The 22,391-nt window shown below is 35.6% G+C and overlaps 1 pseudogene across 1 annotated transcript in view; it reads left to right on the top strand.

Annotated features, from left to right (window-relative positions):
- LOC143245611 (one cut domain family member 2-like) overlaps window positions 1-21,829 on the top strand; it is a 36,649-nt pseudogene extending 14,820 nt beyond the window's left edge. Inside the window, exon 2 of the transcript XR_013025646.1 lies at window positions 21,702-21,829. The product of XR_013025646.1 is annotated as an one cut domain family member 2-like (transcript). The remainder of the gene's footprint in view (window positions 1-21,701) is intronic.
- Window positions 21,830-22,391: the final 562 nt, after the last annotated feature.

The raw sequence follows: 22,391 nt of genomic DNA, 5'->3' as shown, positions 1-22,391 counted from the left end.
GAAATAGAATTGAAGGAGAATCATTTTACCGCCCTATTTTGGTTTTATTTCGCGAAAGACAGTGAATAATTTCTGTGGGGTTATTTACACATACGTATAAACGTGTGCCTATGGTTCTGAGTTTCGTACGTATCTATCCATCTAATAAGAAAATATCTTTAGTTTAGAATGTTATGAGTCACGTGAACACCTTACCAGTATATTTGAAAATGACTAATCAGCTAAGCATTAAACAGACAAGTATGATACACAAATTTATGTTAAACCTGTGCTAATAAATCTCGTAAGATCATTAAAGAATCTCATTAGACTGATTTTATCTTTTAAATACAATGCCCATAATTGAAGCTTTGGTTATCTTGTTTAAATGATAAATGTAGATTTTTATAAAACTTATGCATTTACACTTTAAACTTTTTATCAAGATGGGATTGTTTCTGTCGAACGAACTCGAAGGTCAACAAACACTGCAATATACAGAAATGGCACGCTCTTCTGTGAACTTAGCACTTTTTCTTAAAAAAGTAAAAATGAACATCAGGCAAGATTCGAACTCCCGATTCTGCTAACGGTGAGGTATTTTGGTCACTTGAACTAAACTAATCATGTCTCAAATAACACTCTCAATTGGCTAAATAATCAGCTTGGTCAGCTAAATCTCAGGTTCGAATCGCGGGCGTCTCAGTTTTATCTCTTCACAAACTTCAGAATGTCATCTGGATTTATTAAACGTTCTTATAACTAAATGCCTTTGTAGAAAGAAAGTGTCTCAGCAGCTCTTCTAAGACGCTCAATGAATTCTAGAATAGTTGAATTCATTTCACGTATATTCGACATTACAATCTTCTTGTTTGGTTTGAATTTCGCGCAAATCTACACGAGGACTATCTACGCTAACCGTCCCTAATTTAGTAGTTTAAAACTAGATGGAAGGCAGCTAGTCATCACCACTCACTGCCAACTCTTGGATTACTCTTTTGTAATCGAACAGTGGGAATCAGCGTCACATTATAACGCCCTCACGGCTGAAAGGACGAGCGAGTTTGATGTGACAGGGATTAGAACCCACGACCCTCAGATTGCGAGTTTGTTAGTTTTAGAATTTCGCGCAAAGCTACACGAGGGCTATCTGCACTAGCTGTCCCTAATTTAGCAGTGTAAGACTAGAGGGAAGGCAGCTAGTCATCACCACCCACCGCCAACTCTTGGACTACTCTTTTGCCAACGAATAGTGGGATTGATCGTCACATTATAACGCCCCTCGGTTGAAAGGGCGAGCATGTTTGGTGCGACGGGGATTCGAACCCGCGACCCTCAGATTACGAGTCCAGTGTCCTAACCACTTGGCCCTGCTGGGTAACCTTCTTGGGACAACTACTTTTTTGCTTGTATTTCAAAAAGTATTTAAAGAAGGTTTTTCATACATTTGTTGTATATAACAGATCTATACATATTTATCAGACTCGAACACAAAATTGCAATAGGCTAATAGTCCATTTAAATATTTTCAATATTTATAAATAATTATATGTTCACTCGATAAAAATCCACGTGGAATAAATAATGCATGTTTGCTTTTAGTTTTGGAATGAAACAAATTAGCATTCCGTTACCCGAAAAAGTACAATGACAATTCATCGCTAATAATACGTTCTTCATAGCTGCAGATACGTAAAAATTCAGTTTTCCGATACATTATTATCCTGTCATCATTATATCAATCTTCTTCAAGTATGAAAATGGTTTGGTCTTTCTAAAGATTGTGAAAGAAAACATCAGACTTCAGAATTTAAGGATATAGTTAAAAGAAATCATAATGCCAAATTGTGAAGGGAGTTTAAGCTTTTTAAGACACGTCCAGATTTGTATATAGCTTGAAGTAAAGCTTCGTGACAGAGTTCCTTTCTCACAACTGATAGTAGATAAAACGATTTAGGATGTTTAATATATAACTCTTGTTCATTTTCGAAAATGTCATCTATTTTACATATTCAGATTAGCCTAGCCTTATTAAAACAAAAGAACGAACCAAGCTTGTTTAAATACGAAGATTTAAAACTTTGGGGTAACTTAAACATCTTAAAAATTGCAAACAGATGAACTTTGTTCAAGATCTGATGAAAAGCTACTTTAAAGCAACAGTATAAATCAACCTTATACAAAAAGTCTGAGAAAAGAGTGTCTATTTTAAACCAAAAGTAAACAAGACATTTCCAAACCTCAGCGATGTCAAGTGTTGTTTGTTTCATAACTACACAAAAATGGATCACACATCAAAATTTAAAGTAAAATGAAGACGTGAGGATACATTCAAGCCATCATAAACCTTGAGAATACTTTAGACGTCTTAAATCTCTCGAGTATAATACTATCTTAAGGCTGAATAACATATCAATTAGGTTTATTTATAGATAGCCATTTTAAAGCTGTAGGATAGAAACATGAATCAGCCATCTGTAAAGATTGCAGATGAGTGAAACATCTTAATACTTGAGAGTAGATCAACAGTCTTTAGTGGAAGGAAAGATCAGTCATCATAAAACCTGAAACATATCAGCCATCATAAAACGTGAGGAATATATCAGCCATCTTAATACCTGAAGAAGAATCAGAAATCTTAATACACAAGGAATAATCAGATATCTTAATACTCAAGGATAAATCATACATCTTAATACTTAAGAAGAATCAGAGATCTTAATACTTAAGAAGAATCAGAGATCTTAATACTTGAGTAAGGATCAGACATCTTTATACTTGAGAAAGAATCAGACATCTCAATACTTGAGGAAGGATCAGACATTTTAATGCTTGAAAAGAATCAAAGATCTTAATACTTGAGAAGAATCAGAGATCTATACTTGAGGAATAATCAGACATCTTAATACTTGAGAATAATCAGACATCTTAATACTTGAGGAAGGATCAGACATCTTTATACTTGAGGAAGAATCAGACATCTTAATACTTGAGAAGAATAGAGATCGATACTTGAGGAAGGATCAGACATCTTAATACTTGAGAAGAATCAGACATCTTAATATTTGAGGAAGGATCAGACATCTTTATACTTGAGGAAGAATCAGACATCTTAATACATGAAAAAGGATCAGACATTTTAATACTTGAGGAAGAATCAGACATCTTAATACTTGTGGAAGGATCAGACATCTTTATACTTGAGGAAGAATCAGACATCTTAATACTTGAAGAAGAATCAGATATCTTAATACTTGAGGAAGAATCAGACATCTTAATACTTGAAGAAGAATCAGGCATCTTAATACTTGAAGAAGAATCAGAATCTTAGCTATCAGAATCTTAATACTTGAAGAAGAATCAGGCATCTTAACACTTGTGAACGAATCAGCTATCTAAATATTTGAGGAAGAATCAGGCATCTTAATACTTGTGAAAGAATCAGCTATCTAAATATTTGAGGAAGGTTCAGGCATCTTAACACTTGAGGAAGAATCAGACATCTTAATACTTGAGGAAGAATCAGACATCTTAATACTTGTGAAAGAATCAGCTATCTAAATATTTGAGGAAGGATCAGACATCTTAATACTTGAGGAAGAATCAGACATCTTAATACTTGTGAAAGAATCAGCTATCTAAGTATTTGAGGAAGGATCAGGCATCTTAAAACTTGTGAAAGAATCAGACATCTAAATATTTGAGGAAGGATCAGGCATCTTAACACTTGAGGAAGAATCAGACATCTTAATACTTGTAAAGGAATCAGACATCTTAATACTTGTGAAAGAATCAGCTATCTAAATATTTGAGGAAGGATCAGGCATCTTAAAAGTTGTGAAAGAATCAGACATCTAAATATTTGAGGAAGAATCAGGCATCTTAATACTTGTGAAAGAATCAGCTATCTAAATATTTGAGGAAGGATCAGGCATCTTAATACTTGAAGAAGAATCAGGCATCTTAATATTTGTGAAGGAATCAGCTATCTAAATATTTGAGGAAGGATCAGGCATCTTAATACTTGAGGAAGAATCAGGCATCTTAATACTTGTGAAAGAATCAGCTATCTAAATATTTGAAGAAGAATCAGGCATCTTAACACTTGTGAACGAATCAGCTATCTAAATATTTGAGGAAGAATCAGGCATCTTAATACTTGTGAAAGAATCAGCTATCTAAATATTTGAGAAAGTATCAGGCATCTTAATACTTGAGGAAGAATCAGACATCTTAATACTTGTAAAGGAATCAGACATCTTAATACTTGTGAAAGAATCAGCTATCTAAATATTTGAGGAAGGATCAGGCATCTTAAAAGTTGTGAAAGAATCAGACATCTAAATATTTGAGGAAGAATCAGGCATCTTAATACTTGTGAAAGAATCAGCTATCTAAATATTTGAGGAAGGATCAGGCATCTTAATACTTGAAGAAGAATCAGGCATCTTAATACTTGAGGAAGAATCAGACATCTTTGTACTTGGAGATAGATCAATTATGTTAAAGCTTAAGGATGAATCAGTCATTTGAAAACAAGACTTAGATTACTTGTATTACTTGTTCCATAATCAGTCATTTGAAAACAAGACGTGCCACCTTAGATTACTTGTATTACTTGTTCCATAATCAGTCATTTGAAAGCAAGACTTAGATTACTTGTATTACTTGTTCCATAATCAGTCATCCAATGATATAGAGCTAAGTACATTGTTTGTTGTAGATAAGTACAAACCTACACGATATCTGTGCTCTGCCCACCACAGGTATCAAAGCTCGAATTTTGGTTTTGCAAGTACGTAGACATACCGCTGTGCCACTGGGGGTAGGGGTTATTTCGAAGTAATATAAATAATTATCTTTTTATTGTATCGGAAGTACAATTCGAAAATATTGTGGTTAACGTTTTGAATGAATTAGTTTGAAAGCATTGAAATGAATTTAGAAAAATCTAATTTTCGTTTAAGGCTTAAGATTAATCAAGCGATTTTATAAGGATATTATTTTACAGAAATTTCCTGCCTTTAGTTTATAGCATATATTGAAATAAATATGACGAGCTGTGTTGTTGTGGATATCCACTTTTATTAATACAATAATAACCGTAACAGTCGAATACGTCCATACATGTGCATTGAAACGAGACTTTGATCTAATTGCTGGGACATGGATAGAGCATTGCATGTGGCAACGGTGTATGTCAGTCTCGCTTATAAACTATGACAAGCGCGAGCCACGAGTCCACTTGCACTGAGCGTTGTGGAACCAGGGGCCATTGTGTCCTTCTTAATGTCCGTGTGGGAAATGTAACACCTTTTCATGACCTCCTGCTGTTTTCACATACACGCGTAGTCTTTCTCTTTGTTTGTCTGTACCAAACGCAATCGTTGCTGTGGCTTAAGTAAGAAAAAAAAAACACGAAAAAAGCATGGAAGTACATCGAGAATGAAACAGCGTGCACCTGAAATACACACTTTTGAAAGGACGCCAGGTGCACGAAGAGAGTGGGTGTTCTATTTACCCGGGAAGACCCCTTCTAACTACAGTAACTATTAATCAAACAGCTTGTAACGGTGGTTCACACTATCTGTTATTTTTCTTCCACACCTTTCATTTCTAGTTATTAATCTTTCGTTCTATTTTTCAAATTCTCTCACGAATTTTTATTTTTAAATAATCTCAAATTCAACATCTTCCTGTCATAAATTTCTTCCATTTGTGATCATTTTGTCACGTGTTCCACCATTTTTTTTATCTACTCCTCCCTTACGTACCTCAAGTTTCTTCCCTATACGTACAGTTGTTGTTTTAAGAGAACAAACGTTTCTTAGAAGAATAGCAGCTCATCTTATCATTCTGATATGTTCTCAAACACAATAACGTGTTAAGTTTCGACATCTTACATGCTGTTATTAAGTTAAGCAGTCCTAGTTTTAATCCTCCTAAAGTTCAATACTGTGTTCTTATTGTTTTCCAACCTCATGTTTTCTGTGACACAAATAATGTACTCGTATACAAAATATACCCTTAACTCTTCGTAGATAGTAAAGAGAGAGCAAGTGTGCTTACTATGTACACGGTTGATTAGTGGTAAACATGACGACTTGCAGTTTTTGGATTATATATATATATACCATTTGCTGTGCACAAACAAATTAGAAGTGGAAATTTGAGTGTTTGGACAAAGAAAAAAGACAGCAATATCTTCTAGTATATTTTATAATTTTGAGATTATCTTTGGTGTTACTATACACGCAGCCCTTTAACGAAATGAACTCAGTATTTGTTCTAAGAGTAGTTATTCAACACGAGAAGGAGTGGCTGTGAACGGCTGACGATAATGGCAGCCCGGTTATGACGTGTCAAGGGGGTGGGTCTTCAGCGGAGTTACTTTGGATGTTAATGTGTCTTGTTTAGGATTGACGTTATTAACGTCTATTCTTTGAATGGTATTTCTATATACAAACCTGAGCAGGATTATTAACATATAATTAACTTAATATTCATACAAATACAACAACATGTTTATCGGACAAAAAAGAATCCGAAACTTTAACACCCTATCCAGAAACAGACAAGATTAGGAAATGAAATCCAAAAAGTTCCTTTGTAAGATCCAGTAAAGTGAAACATAAGTCCGAAAATGATTAAAAGTAGGCTTGATTTATAAACATTAGTCCTCCAAGAGACAGTTGTCAGTAGAAGCTCGTATAAAAATGGAACCATAATTTAAATTCTAGATTTTAGTCCTAATTTAACTCTTGTTAAGTCATGAATTTAACCACAACTTAGTAAGCCAGGGTATTAATTACAACTTATCTCAGGTAAGTGTGCGCTTTAAGAAAAACGTAATTATTAGAATATTTAAGACATAACCACGAAATAGTTTTTGGTAATTTTAACTTTTAAATTGTCACTTAACTGCTGGTAAGTTTGGTTTTTAACCATACCTTAACTTTTGGAAGGCTAAGTTTTAACCATACTTTATCTCCTGGAAAAACTTGGTTTAACCATCCCATAACTTTTGGAAAGTCTGAGGTTTTACCAATGTCTTAACTTCTGAAAAGGCTGGGTTTAACCATGCCTTATGTTTTGGAAAGGATGGGTTTAACTATCCCATAACTTTTGGAAAGCCTGATGTTTTACCAATGTCTTAGCTTCTGGAAAGGCTGAGTTTAACCATATCTCAACTTCTCAAAAGGCTGGGTTTAACCATCCCATAACTTTTGGAAAGTCTAAGTTTTTACTTATGTCTTAACTTCCAGGAAAGCTGGGTTTAACCATTCGATAACTTTTGGAAAATCTGAGGATTTACCAATGTTTTAACTTCTGGAATGGCTGGGTTTAACCATCCCATAACTTCTGGCGGGCTGTTTTTACATACGTATCTTGGCTGTTACTAAGCCCAATTTTGAATCACAACCTTACTCTTGTAGACCTGTCGCATAGAGAAAAGGATTTTCTTTTCATTTCTAGTCTGTGCACAAGCTTAGCTGTTCGGAAACCTGTGTATTTGAACAAGTTGTCTGTTCTTATTTGGATTTAAGTTTTTATCAGATCGAACCAAAACGTTGTTAATGATATAAATACAGGTATTGTTGAGGAACCATCACATGCGACGCAGAAGATGCTCACGAGGTTTACTTGTTATTAAAAAAAGACGTTTATACTGTAGTCTCCTAGCTTAAAAAGATGGTCTTTATAATTAAAGATGATGTTCCAGAAATTATACGTTTGCAGTTGCAAGAAACGGGTGGAGTTGAAACAGTCGGTGTGTATTTTCTCACTATACAACGTAATCAGATAATTCTCATTGCGTGCATCTAACCTACATAGCATAAAATAAGAGAAACAGAAAATGAACTTTAAACCAAAGATTTATTCAAATGGCGTGATACAACTTACTTTATACCTGAGTGTCGACTTACGGTCCCAACAGAGCACTAATTTGTTGCTCATTCTGAGAAGGTTATACGAAGTACTGACATGAAATACTAAATTAAAAAACGTAGTTTTTTCAAGTGGGAAAACAGCACAAAACATTGATTTTGATTAATGAAACTGAAGACGTAGAAAGTGTCTTGAATATCAAGATAAAACGTGTGATTTACAAATGTGCCAAGTTTTCGTTTATCACGTAGTTTTTTTAGCTAACTTTGAGTGGCTTGTACGAACAAATTAGGAAGTTCAATTCCAGCCTATTTCCATTCTTTCATGTTCAACTTGAATATTTATTCAGATCCCACACACGTAGCGTTCTCTCGTATTGGACGCTATAGTGTATTTTAATTTCACCAACTTATAAACATTCGTGTTTTCAAAACTTCGTGACTGACATTTCTAAATATTTCATAACTTTATTCCCTGGGGAACAGCTTTACCTCCTGACACGATCGATCTTTTCTACTCTTATATCTCCTTTGAAAGTGTTGATTACAACTTACAGGTGGGCAACATTTCTTCTGTAACCTAACATGCACGCTGTGTGTGAATAAATATAATGATTTATTGCTCTTAGAATGTCTGTCTCGTAAATATCTGTGTGGACTGCTTGTCATTCTGTTCCACCTGATTGATAGGACTGCGAGGAAGAGATCGCATACTGTGTTTGAAACACTGTAGCAACATAACTCCTAGAATGTGTAATAGACCTGTAACAATGTAGCAATATAACTCCTAGAATGTGCAATGGACCTGTAACGCTGTAGCAACATAAATCCTAGAATATGTAATAGACCTGTAACAATGTAGCAATATAACTCCCAGAGTATGTAATAGACTTGTAACACTGTAGCAACATAACTCCTAGAATATGTAATAGACCTGTAACGCTGTAACAACATAACTCCCAGAGTATGTAATAGACTTGTAACACTGTAGCAACATAACTCCTAGAATATGTAATAGACCTGTAACGCTGTAACAACATAACTCCCAGAGTATGTAATAGACTTGTAACACTGTAGCAACATAACTCCTAGAATATGTAATAGACTTGTAACACTGTAACAACATAACTCCCAGAGTATGTAATAGACTTGTAACACTGTAGCAACATAACTCCTAGAATATGTAATAGACCTGTAACGCTGTAACAACATAACTCCCAGAGTATGTAATAGACTTGTAATACTGTAGCAACATAACTCCTAGAATGTGTGATATGCCTGTAAAACTGTAGCAACATAACTCCTAGAATGTGTAATAGGCCAGTAAAACCGTAGCAACATAACTCCTAAAAATGTGTAATAGAGCTGTAACACTGTAGCAACATAACTCCTAAAATGTGTAGTACACCTGTAATTAATCTGCTCGACAGATATCCATGTTTAACACATACCAAGAGAAAGAGGACATGTTTACATACCAGCTACCTATGTTTAATACGTAATATTAAGAGAAGGATATATGTTTACACAGTAGCTATCTGTGCTTAATACGCAGTAGCAAGACAAGGATGTATGTTTACACAGCAGCTACCTGTGTTTAGTACGTAATAGTAAGAGAAGGATACATATTTGCACAGTAGCTATCTGTGCTTAATACGCAGTAGCAAGACAAGGATGTATGTTTACACAGCAGCTACCTGTTTCTAATACGAAATAGTAAAATAAAGACATATGTTTGCACAGCACCTATCTGTGTTTAATACCTAGCAGTAAGAGAAGAATGCATGTTGACATAGTAGCTACCTGTTTATTAATAGGCAATAGCAAGCGAAGAATATAGTTTTACATAGCACCTACCTGTGTTTAATACGTAATAGTAAGAGAAGGGTGATATGTTTGCATAGCAACTGTTCACGTTTATCACGCAGTAATAAGAAAAGATAAATAGGTTCATACAGCTATGAAAAAAAAAAAAAAACAGGTGCAGCAAGAAGAATGGGTTTACACAGGAGTAAAAGAACCTTCTGTCGAGGGTATGGTTTTCTTATACAACGTTAGTGTGGGAAAGCAGGCCCGGATTGGTCACCTATAACTCTGGTGGTAGCCCTCCCCAAGTGATCTCACACCGCTAAAACAGTTTTCGATACTCGTGGATGGCAGAACACAGATAGCCAATTATGTAGCTCTGTGTTTAACTCTAAACCAAGCAACAAAACAACTCTGGCAAATGCCAAACCTTTCAATACTTGATGGACCTGTCTTCATAAGGAACAAATAAAATCATTATGAAATTTGACATACGTTCCAATAGTTCGCTATTAAGCACAAAAGTACACAATGGACTGTTTAAGCTCTGCCTATCACGGGTATTGAAACTCAAAGTTTAACGTTGTAAACTGTGAAACTTACCGCTAAACCACGGCGTGAGGTCTTGTCTGTTCAATCTATTAAACGACAAAAGTTCATATAAATTACAATGTTAAAGTTCGCGAAAAATAAGCTAGTTAAATAAGAACAGAGCGAACTGAACAACCTTTCACCTCATCTACTTTAATTTAAGAAAGACTATATGCTGATGGTGGTTCCTTCCTGATCTAGGTACAGGTCGTTAGATCAGTTACCCCATGACAAGAAATATTTCAGGCAGAAAAAGACACTACTAAAACCTTAACTTATTAATACACCATCACAAACTGACCAATGTGGACAATGGTTTGTGTTCCACATTGTAAATCAAAGCTACCGTGGTTCTCGTTCCATTACCGAAAAAACAATAACTCGTGCATCGTAGTAGATGCATTATAAGAGTCACTGTCAAATACCAGTAGTCGAATAGATTAGCCCACGAGTTGTCAATGAGTGATGTTTACTGTCTGCCTTTCCTTTAGTCTATCACTAAAACTAGGGAACGGCTATCGTAAATAGCTTTCGAATAACTTTACCCGAAATTACACAAACAAAGGTTTATATCTAATTTGTTTCGTAACGCATGTCAACTCGTTTTCTTTAGCTAATTTCCAAAAAAAAAAATTGAAGAGATCCTATAATGAATATTTATTCGCAAGAATGAAACAAACCGCAAGTGGCTAACTTAACTGCGTGTAACAAAATGCTGTATTTTTCCCCCCAGGCTCTCTGTAATGTTCTAAGAGTTTGTTTGGTTTTGAATTTCTCGCAAAGCTATTCGAGAACAATCCGCGCTAGCCACCCCAAATTTAGCAGTGTAAGACTAGAGGGAAGGCAGCTAGTCATCACCACTCACCACCAGCTCTTAGGGCTACTCTTTTACCAACGAATAGTGGGATTGACCGTCACATTATAACTCCCCCACAGCTGAAAGGGCGAGCATGTTTGATGCGACCGGGATTCGAACCCGCGACCCTCGGATTACGAGTCGAGTGCCTCAACCACCTGGCCATGCCGGGCCTTCTAAGAGTTTTGTGATAAATTTGTTTATTGAAGATCTGACGGACGGCATGGCCAAGCGTGTTAAGACGTACGACTCGCAATCTGAGGGTCGCGGGTTCGCATCCCCATCGCGCCAAACATGCTCGCCCTTTCAGCCGTGGGGGCGTTATAATGTTACTATCAATCCCACTATTCGTTGGTAAAAGAGTAGCCCAAGAGCTGGCGGTGGGTAGTGATGACTAGCTGCCTTCCCTCTAGTCTTACACTGCTAAATTAGGAACGGCTAGCACAGATAGCCCTCGCGTAGCTTTGTGCGAAATTCAAAAACAAACAAACAAACAATCTGACGGACTGGAGTCCTATATATTTGTCCGCGAATCGAAGAACATAAGAAAATATTAAGCAGAAAAATCGTTCAAAAGTATAACTTTTAAAAATCATTAGTGCAGATAGTGACGATATATTTTAAGTGTAAGAAGTAGTGAAGTGGGTAAAATACATTGTAAAAGCAATAAGCAGTTGTGAACTCAGGAGAAACAAGTGAAAGCTGCGTACACTAGAAAAGATTTTCATAGGGGTTGACGCAATTTTTTTTTTTAGTTTGTTCTAGTTCTTTACACAAGGCCCAGCATGGCCAGGTAGTTAAAGCACTCGACTCCTAATCTGAGGGTCGCGGGTTCAAATCGCCGTCATACCAAACATGGTTGTCCTTTCAACTATGAGGGCTTTAAAATAGGACAGTCAGTAATAGAGTAGCCTAGAATTGACGGTCGGTGGTGATGACTAGTTGACTTCCCTCTAGTCTTACACTGCTAAATTAGGGACGACTATTGCAGATCGCCCTCGCGTAGTTTTGTGTGAAATTTATTACATTTTAACAGTTTTGGATTCACTATCATACCTCTTGTCATACTTGCGATACTAAACACGCATGTCAAAAAAAAGTAATTATAATACCTACAGGTGATCGTGGATCTATATATGATGTTTCTAATGCAATGGCTGTTGAATAACTTAACAAAACTTATATTTCTTCATTATATATGCTCGTAAAATCGAATAATCAGGAATTGCTTAGCAAACATAACTAGAGTTTGTTCCACAAACACTACCCCCCAATGGCACAGCGGTATGTCTGCGGACTTCAACACTAAAATCTGGGTTTCTATACGCGTGGTGAGCAGAGCACAACTAGTCCTTCGTGTAGCTTTGTGGTTAACTACAAACAATAATCCACAAGTATTTCCTATTCTGTAACTGTAGCTTAACTTGATTTCCGGAACTGGGAGTGGCCTGTTGTTAGTAAACCCAGACTGTGAATTCATAGACTCCTAGTTTGCAAAGCATTATACATTTTGTGGCTGTTCTATAAGTGTGGTGGTTAAGTTCCACCACTTATTGGTGGGTGCTGCTGTTAAGTGGAAGCTGGTAGTACAAAGTTAGGGACATATATAGTCCTCGTGTGGCTTTACACAAAATTATGAAATAAAATATATTTTGATTCCCTCAATTTCATGAATGGTCTTTTATTTATTTATTTGTTTTTTGGATTCTTAACTGGAAATATAGCTTTCATTTAAGAGTTACTTTGATCATTTTGTACTTTTTTTCCGGAACCTACTTTCAAAACGTTTTTGTCACATGTCTTCACGAGTAACTAACTTCCTTCAAACAACTTTATGATAATGTGAATAGTTACGATAGTGAAAGGTTCATTTATCACGTAAAACCAACGCCCTCTCGTGCCAACAAAGGTAAATGGGAAAAGTTGAGGGATCGAAAGTGTGCTGAATGTTATTATAATTACAGAATAAATGTTTATAACTACTTGGATTAATGTTTTCAGTAATCTAACGGCTCCGTAACGTAACAAAAAAAAAAAAAAAAGGCATAGTCGTTATTTATTAATATCCCGAAGATACGAATGAAGTGCACGCTAGAAAAATGTTGTTGAATTTTACCTTTTGGTATTACGTAACAAAAAGTATATACTAGTTAGTTACAAATATTCGGAAGATACGAACGAAGTACACGCTAGAAAAATGTTGGTATCACGTGACTGTGGGAGGCTCAGAGCGTGTCTGTTTCTTTAAACAACAAATAAGAGAGAAAGAGAAATAAATAAATAGTTAGTGCAATAATTTTACACTTATATCCAACTCACAAATCGAAAACTTAATTCATTACGGAAATTATTCATGTTTCTTTCTCTTTCACGTCAACAATATTTTTGTTGTTTCTTTTTTAAATGCACTTCAAGCTAAAGACTCGGCTGTTTCAGTGTTTCCAAACAGAGTGTATCCTACTAAACAGAACCTGTTGTCTTTTGTAGAAATATGCTTAATAATAAATGCCATGCAAAAAAATTACACGAGAAATAATAACGAAAGTGTGGGAGCACAACTGTACGTACGAATCTTGCATTTCTTATGCATGTTTTAGTACATATATATGTGCGTAAATACATATGTATATTAATTCTTTTGAATTGTTTCTTTGTTTGGTCGACATGCAAATAGACCATTATACAATGACGGTTTTCTGTGCAATATCTACTCTGTTGAAAGGCCTAGAGGAGGCGTGTGCAATACAGGTAAGACAGGAAAAACTACTAAACGAGGCAGGTGTCTGAGAAACTGAAGTTGTAAAAACAGGTGCCTCGTGGCTATAATATTTTCTTAACTGTACGTACTGTCTTCAGAGTTAACGGACTTAAATAGATGAAGAGAAGTCAGAATTAATAGCGCTTTAAAGAAAATTACACGCTACATGTAAGCGTCGTTCGAGTTTTAATAGATTGATTTATGTTTGCATAAAGCAGCCATAAACGCGGTTTAGTATCATGTATAATTTTCTTGGTTCAGTCAATGAAGCAACATATTTAAACATGCATGTATCTACCTACATTTGTTGCCCCCTTTCTTTAAATTTTTACTCTTCAAGTTGATATAAAAATACGGCATTCAGAACGTTTTCAAGAAGCCAAAACAAAAATCCACAGACGTTTTTATATTTTCGCATTTCTTTTATGATGGACATCAGACATTCGAGCTTCCATTTGCAGCTTTTAAGAAAATTTACCACGCCCTCTACTAAGCTTATAAGGAAACGTTTTTGGTATACACCAAAGCATCATATCTTATTAACTAATCTCTGTGTGTTCGAGTCGCAAAGCTGGAAAGAATTATGATGGAAACATATATGTTTCTCCATGAGCATTTTGTCACAGAAGTTCGTTTTTACTTTCGTTCTTAGATGTTTCCCTTGCGTGTAAAATTCGCTTTCTTATTCGAAAAAATTGTGATTATGTTTACAAAATAATGTATTTTACAGCTTACTGTTGCCCCTAAAGAAAGAATCTAATACAATAGAAAAAAATAGTTAACATACAAAACAATTAATGATAATGAATTCATAGAAATTATTTTCAGAACCAAATAAGCAAATTGTGGAAAAATAAATTATTCTTCTTTGAATAGATGGATAAACGAAATTATACAAGAGAAAGATAGTTATTGAATGAAGAAATACAGAGTGTATGTTTTCTTATAGCAAAACCACATCGGGCTATCTGCTGATCCCACCACGGTGAATCGAACCCTTGATTTTAGCATTGTAAATCCGAAGATATACCGCTGTACTTGCGGGGGGTTAGACATAGAGAGATCAAGAGAGGTTGAGTGAATGGATGCAGAGACAATTATATAAGAGACTAAGCGGCGTTAAGGGAATATTCGAATATAGAGACTAAGAGCTGACGAGTGAATGAATACAGAAGTTTCGAGTCATTGACGAAGTGGATATATAAACACATAACACATTTAATATTACGCCATACACATATAATTCCAATCTTAGAAAAAATACGGCTTATTTGTATACACTCATAACCATTTCAACATTATATAGCTTTGTTAATATGCGAGGCCCAGCATGACCAGGTGAGTTAAGGCATTCGACTCGTAATCTGAGAGTCGCGGGTTCGAATCCCCATCACACACACCATGGCTGCCCTTTCAGTCGTGTGGGCGTTATAATGTGACGGTCAATCCCACTATTCGTTGGTAAAAGAATAACCTAATAGTTGGCGTTGGGTGGTGACGACTAGCTGCCTTCCCTCTAGTCTTACACTGATAAATTAGGGACTGCTAGCGTATACAGCCCTCGTGTAGCTTTGCGTGAAATTCAAAAACAAACTTTTCTCGTTTAATGAATCTATTTTTACTGGGTGTTAATATCAAAGAATCATCGGTCCCTATATTTTTTCCCTGCAGTAAACACTCCAGTGGTGTTTTAGTCTCCCTTATCCTGCAGATCTGTATAGTTCTGCATCAGTTTTAGGCCTTCTCTGTCTCTCAAATATGTTCATTAAATTTACCATGAAATACTCTTTGTTCGGGCAGTTTCTTCATTTAAAAAACGTTTGTTTTGTGATTTAAAACAGTCAAAAGTTTCCATGTTTCAAGATACAAAAATATCTCCAAATGAAATTAATATCAATCCCTTATTAAGTTTGTGAACTGTAGATTCTATAAAGATATTTCGAATTCAAAGTCCAAACTGTTTGTTATGACTTCGGAAAGTAAAAAAGGTCTGATATTAAACTATGTAATATAATGAAGCTAAATTTGTCTTGTATTCCAATAACATCTTTCATAGCATTTAAGTCTGAAGGCTGATAACGTTAAAAATCCGGTTTTGATGGGCACAGTGTTGGTAGCCCATTGCACAGCTTTATGTCTAACTGTAAACAAGTAACATCTTCATACTACCTCGTCATTTTCTCCTTATTTAAAAGAACTATACTTGTCAATGAGGCCCGGCATGGCCTGACGGTTAAGGCATTCGACTCGTAATCCGAGGATCGCGAGTTCGAATCCTCGTCACACCAAACATGCTCGCCCTTTCAGCCGTAGGGGCGTTATAATGCGACGATCAATCCCACTATTCGTTGGTAAAAGAAAAGCCCAAGAGTTGGCGGTGGGTGGTGATGACTAGCTGCCTTCCCTCTAGTCTTACACTGCTAAATTATGGCCGGCTAGCGCAGATAGCCCTCGTTTAGCTCTGTGCGAAATTCAAAACAAATCAAACTAGTCAATGTTGTAACTTCAGTGAAAACTGAAAATATATCTTCAAGAGTTTCCTATCCATTATAGATCCGATACGAACAAGTCGTACCGATAGGTGTTTATTACCCTTACCCCGTCTTTCAAGAGACACCATGTAGTCGTGAATAATTCCACACATTGGATAAACTTTCCCTTATCTCTTTTTCGTGTTCTGTATTTCCAAAAGCTAACTGTTTATTGATTCTACTTGATCTCATTTTAAAAGAAGCGACAAAAAATGACTTCATTTTGTTTCAGATCTTTAAAGCTTTTTGGCCTCAATTTCTTATACGCCCTCCTTCACTGTAGATGGGTGGTTGAGTACGTGTGTTTCATATCATTATAGCACTATGGAAAACTCATGACAAAGAAAAATAACTTCCGAACGACAGATTATACGTATTTGATGCATGCATGTTCCTGTTCATACGTAACAGGTGGTGCAGGTCTCGTGCTAGATGACTGTATTTCAGACATGTCTTACGAACATTTCTTAGTAATTGTTAAAAACAACAAAACTGAAACTGTAGTTAAATGTAGACTATGGCAAACCATAAATTCGTGCGACGTTTCCTTCAGTGTCTGTTTATGTTTATAAACATATTGATGTACAGAACAACGATCAATTTTTTTGTTTAGTCACAGTTTGCCTACTCTTGGTTCTACTTTTTAAATTCAGCATCGCTCACGTGGAATTTATGGGCTTTGACCACTAATTTCTCACAGAATGGAAGTTCTCACAGGGTAGCCAGACTTATACCTGTCGGTAGTTTTTAAATATTTATCATGAACTAGGTAACATAAAGATAACCACCAGGTTCTTCTTTGCTACACATTAATTTTATATGAACTATTACGACAGACTTCAAGGCAGCCAGCCCATTAGATGCGTGTTTATACGTGAGATGTGAGCGTGGAGTCGACAACACCATGCACCACGCAATGATCGTGTGTTGACCGTTTTTATTTTACGTTTATGAGACACTTTAGTATAGGCCCAAATAACAGTTTGTTTCTTCGCGCAAAGCCACACAGAAGCTATCTTCGCTAGCCGTCCTTCAATTTTGAACTGATAGACTAGAGGGGAGGGCAGCTAGCAACAAGCACCCACTGGCAACTATTAAGTGACCTCAATCAAATAGCTCAACTTGACCGCCCCTCTTATAGCATACTCTCGGAAATAAAAGGAGAAGCATAATTTTGCGACAACGGGACTGAAACCATGGACTTCCGGGTCCATACACTGACATGTTAATCACTAACTACGCCAGGCTTGTGAACGAAAAGCAAAAAAAACGCGAAATACCTTTAGCCCTATTACAGGTGTGATATCAAGTCCCACCTACACACAAACAAAACAATGATAACTGAAGTCAGCGTTATCAAGTGACCCAGTAGAAGCCCTCAGTAGGAAAAATGAATAATCGCATGTCAATTATGCTTTATTGTTTGATTACTTGTGGACAAGAGTTTTTGCCCCATAGCTAATTAGACCGACTGAGTTGCATAGTCTTTAATGAAACGTTATTTATATCAGACGAACATGTGAAAAGAAACAATAACAATACATCCCTTGGTTGACTTCTGCTAAGATGTAAACATTAATGATAAAAACGTTTTTAATTTTGTTTCAGTTACTGTTAGGCTGTAACTACTAGAAAACAAGAATTATTCTTCTATAAAGATATTTTTCTTACTCGAACATATATTACTTAAACGACTTTCAAAATAACTTTTCGTGTGAGAAATGTTTGCCTATCAATCATCTACTGGCTAAAAATGTTGAAGAATCGGTTATATACAGTTTCAGTCTTTGTCGAATCAATTTCTGTGTGAAGAAACATTGTGTTTGGTTTACTTTTCCCGCCTGATTACATATTTGCATTTTTGTTCTGAGTAAAGCTTATTGTTAGGCTTATATCGCTCCACTACATGTCCCAAAACTCTCTTTACATTGTTCATGTTTTAAAAATACTTGTTTTTTATCATTTACCTAGAATTTAATTTTTTAACTGTCCTTTAATGATGAAACATTTTATGTGTTTTTCGTAAAGCAGTATGTAAAAAAAAAAGGGTTCAGAAATCTTATGTTTTGATCAAACCATTACTGGATGACCATCAAATATAATTTTTAAAGGAAAACGTTACATCTCCAAAACGGAGCATATATAGGTTGTGCTAAGACTTCAAATTTTGTTTATTCTGGTTACGATTTACACACAAATATATCTGGTTTTCAAAGTTTATTCTGTCAGTAATTAAATGTTTATTTACAAGCAATAAATACTGTTATAACTCGGTTTTTCTTGTTTTTAGGCTCTAAGCAATTCAAAAAACGTAACTGGCTGTTTTCTTTATCACGCAATAAACAAGTAACAAAAACACAACAAGTAATTGTATTCATCAGTTCCAATGTTATACTTTAAGCCAGTAAGGTTACATCGATAAAACACTTAATACATTTTAATCCACGCGTTTCTAGAGTGTCACACTGATCTGTGAAGTTAGAAACTTTCAGAAGTGAAAACTAAGACCGGTATTCTAGTTATTGTCAGTGTCACACTGATCTGTGAAGTTAGAAACTTTCAGAAGTAAAAACTTAGACCGGCATTCTAGTTATTGTCAGTGTCACACTGATCTGTGAAGTTAGAAACTTTCAGAAGTGAAAACTTAGACTGGTATTCTAGTTATTGTCAGTGTCACACTGATCTGTGAAGTTAGAAACTTTCAGAAGTGAAAACTTAGACCGGTATTCTAGTTATTGTCAGTGTCACACTGATCTGTGAAGTTAGAAACTTTCAGAAGTAAAAACTTAGACCGGCATTCTAGTTATTGTCAGTGTCACACTGATCTGTGAAGTTAGAAACTTTCAGAAGTAAAAACTTAGACCGGCATTCTAGTTATTGTCAGTGTCACACTGATCTGTGAAGTTAGAAACTTTCAGAAGTGAAAACTTAGACCGGCATTCTAGTTATTGTCAGTGTCACACTGATCTGTGAAGTTAGAAACTTTCAGAAGTGAAAACTAAGACCGGTATTCTAGTTATTGTCAGTGTCACACTGATCTGTGAAGTTAGAAACTTTCAGAAGTGAAAACTAAGACCGGTATTCTAGTTATTGTCAGTGCCACACTGATATGTGAAGTTAGAAACGTTCAGAAGTGAAAACTAAGACCGGTATTCTAGTTATTGTCAGTGTCACACTGATCTGTGAAGTTAGAAACTTTCAGAAGTGAAAACTGAGACCGGTATTCTAGTTATTGTCAGTGTCACACTGATCTGTGAAGTTAGAAACTTTCACAAGTGAAAACTAAGACCGGCATTCTAGTTATTGTCAGTGTCACACTGATCTGTGAAGTTAGAAACTTTCAGAAGTAAAAACTTAGACCGGTATTCTAGTTATTGTCAGTGTCAAACTGATCTGTGAAGTTAGAAACTTTCAGAAGTGAAAACTAAGCCCGGTATTCTAGTTATTGTCAGTGTCACACTGATCTGTGAAGTTAGAAACTTTCAGAAGTGAAAACTAAGACCGGTATTCTAGTTATTGTCAGTGTCACACTGATCTGTGAAGTTAGAAACTTTCAGAAGTGAAAATTTAGACCGGTATTCTAGTTATTGTCAGTGTCACACTGTTCTGTGAAGTTAGAAACTTTCAGAAGTAAAAACTAAGACCGGCATTCTAGTTATTGTCAGTGTCACACTGATCTGTGAAGTTAGAAACTTTCAGAAGTGAAAACTAAGACCGGTATTCTAGTTATTGTCAGTGTCACACTGATCTGTGAAGTTAGAAACTTTCAGAAGTAAAAACTTAGACCGGCATTCTAGTTAATGTCAGTGTCACACTGATCTGTGAAGCTAGAAACTTTCAGAAGTGAAAACTAAGACCGGTATTCTTGTTATTGTCAGTGTCACACTGATCTGTGAAGTTAGAAACTTTCAGAAGTAAAAACTTAGACCGGTATTCTAGTTATTGTCAGTGTCACACTGATCTGTGAAGTTAGAAACTTTCCGAAGTGAAAACTAAGCCCGGTATTCTAGTTATTGTCAGTGTCACACTAATCTGTGAAGTTAGAAACTTTCAGAAGTGAAAACTAAGACCGGTATTCTAGTTATTGTCAGTGTCACACTGATCTGTGAAGTTAGAAACTTTCAGAAGTGAAAACTAAGCCCGGTATTCTAGTTATTGTCAGTGTCACACTGATCTGTGAAGTTAGAAACTTTCAGAAGTGAAAACTAAGACCTGTATTCTAGTTATTGTCAGTGTCACACTGATCTGTGAAGTTAAAAACTTTCAGAAGTAAAAACTAAGACCGGTATTCTAGTTATTGTCAGTGTCACACTGATCTGTGAAGTTAGAAACTTTCAGAAGTGAAAACTAAGACCTGTATTCTAGTTATTGTCAGTGTCACACTGATCTGTGAAGCTAGAAAATTCCATCGTCTATAGTTATCAGAGTGTAAACCATGAATAGTGGTATTCCTTGTACGGTGTATTTTTAATTGATTAAAACATTTGATGAAAATAGAATTGTAGATTTGAAATCCACCACGACTAAGATTTTACTTCTTCAGAATATTTCAAGCTTGTTGTGTTACCCTAACTACATCGGATTTTTTCATTTTAATATCACCGATCCTAAAATCACCTAGATGAAATTACTCCAACCTAAATGACATAACTCAGAGAAATAAATCTTTATGACATCTAAGTTGTACTTACCTGTTCTAAATATGTTGGATGGGTTTAATATCAACCCATTCTGATCTAAATTAGATCATGTACGATCTATTCAGTAGATCCTTAACTGAAAAGACTGTTGTTTATACGTTGTAATAAACATATAAACACATTAGATCGCGCTATTACATTTCTAATAAACTGCATCCATTCTAGCATCGTCTATACTGGATAGTTCTAAAACATTACTTGCTGTCAACTATGGGAAGTCATCATATAACTTGATATCTACGGACAAAAGAAGTTAATGAAATAGCAAAGTTTGCTGTTTATGCGTCACAGCCAAAATTTATTTCCCCCATAACGTAACCCCATATTCACAGTCTGAATTGTGGGTAACGTTCACATTACAGATTGAAAAACAACAACAAACGTAGCACCGAAAATAAAACCTAAACCACACTTGCTTAACTGTGATAAATAGTGACAATTAACCAGTAGTAACACCACAGAAATCTATATCTTTGTTTTCAAATGCTATTTCGAATGCTGATGTGTTTAGATTAACAAATGTTCTGTTAAAATCAAACCATTACCCTTTGTAATAATGGGTTCTAATTATGGGTTCTCCTACCATCTTAGATTTGAACCCATACGAGGACTCAGGATACAGACCACCCAGGGGCACACTTGTCAAGTCGTGTTACGGGGAGCTAATCGACTCAGGTAGAAAATATAATTTCTGTTGTGATTCACTCGCCCTTCTGTAATTACTTGTTTTGTTTTTATTTTCTCATGTAGAAAAACGATCCTTTCGTTTCAAGTGTTTATTTCGGTTCCTTGTCGTATACAGGAAAAAAACAACATTATTTATGTTAATGGCTCACCAGCTAGATCTCGTGCATACCTATACTGGTAATTAAACAAAACAGCCGATAAATAGTTAGTACCGAATGCTGGTTGCCTTAGTAAGAGACTAACTCGAAAGTGTCAGTGTCCCTAAATTCCACTCTTAAGTATTCAAATGTTGACTTAAAAACATGGTTTGTATTCAAAGGACGACTGCTAAGTTTATTTAATCTTGATTTATATGTCGGAAGAGAAATGAAAGCGGAGAAACTGAATTATATGTCATTAATCGTGTATCTCGTGAGTAAAGCAACGTCCTTTTAACCTCCGCCTGTCTTTACTTAAGTATTTAACTTGAAATCAGAATAAAAGAATAAAACCGTACGAATGGTATACAAATAATTTGAGTCTGACAACCACGACTGGTTTAGCCCTAGAGGGCAATTTTCATTAGAATTCATACTGCACGTGAATTAATGTAAA

The sequence above is a fragment of the Tachypleus tridentatus genome, chromosome 2, assembly GCF_004210375.1.
Source record: "Tachypleus tridentatus isolate NWPU-2018 chromosome 2, ASM421037v1, whole genome shotgun sequence".
Lineage (NCBI taxonomy): Eukaryota > Metazoa > Arthropoda > Merostomata > Xiphosura > Limulidae > Tachypleus > Tachypleus tridentatus.
Note: the sequence above shows the minus strand (reverse complement) of the source record. Positions and strands in the feature narration are given on the sequence as shown.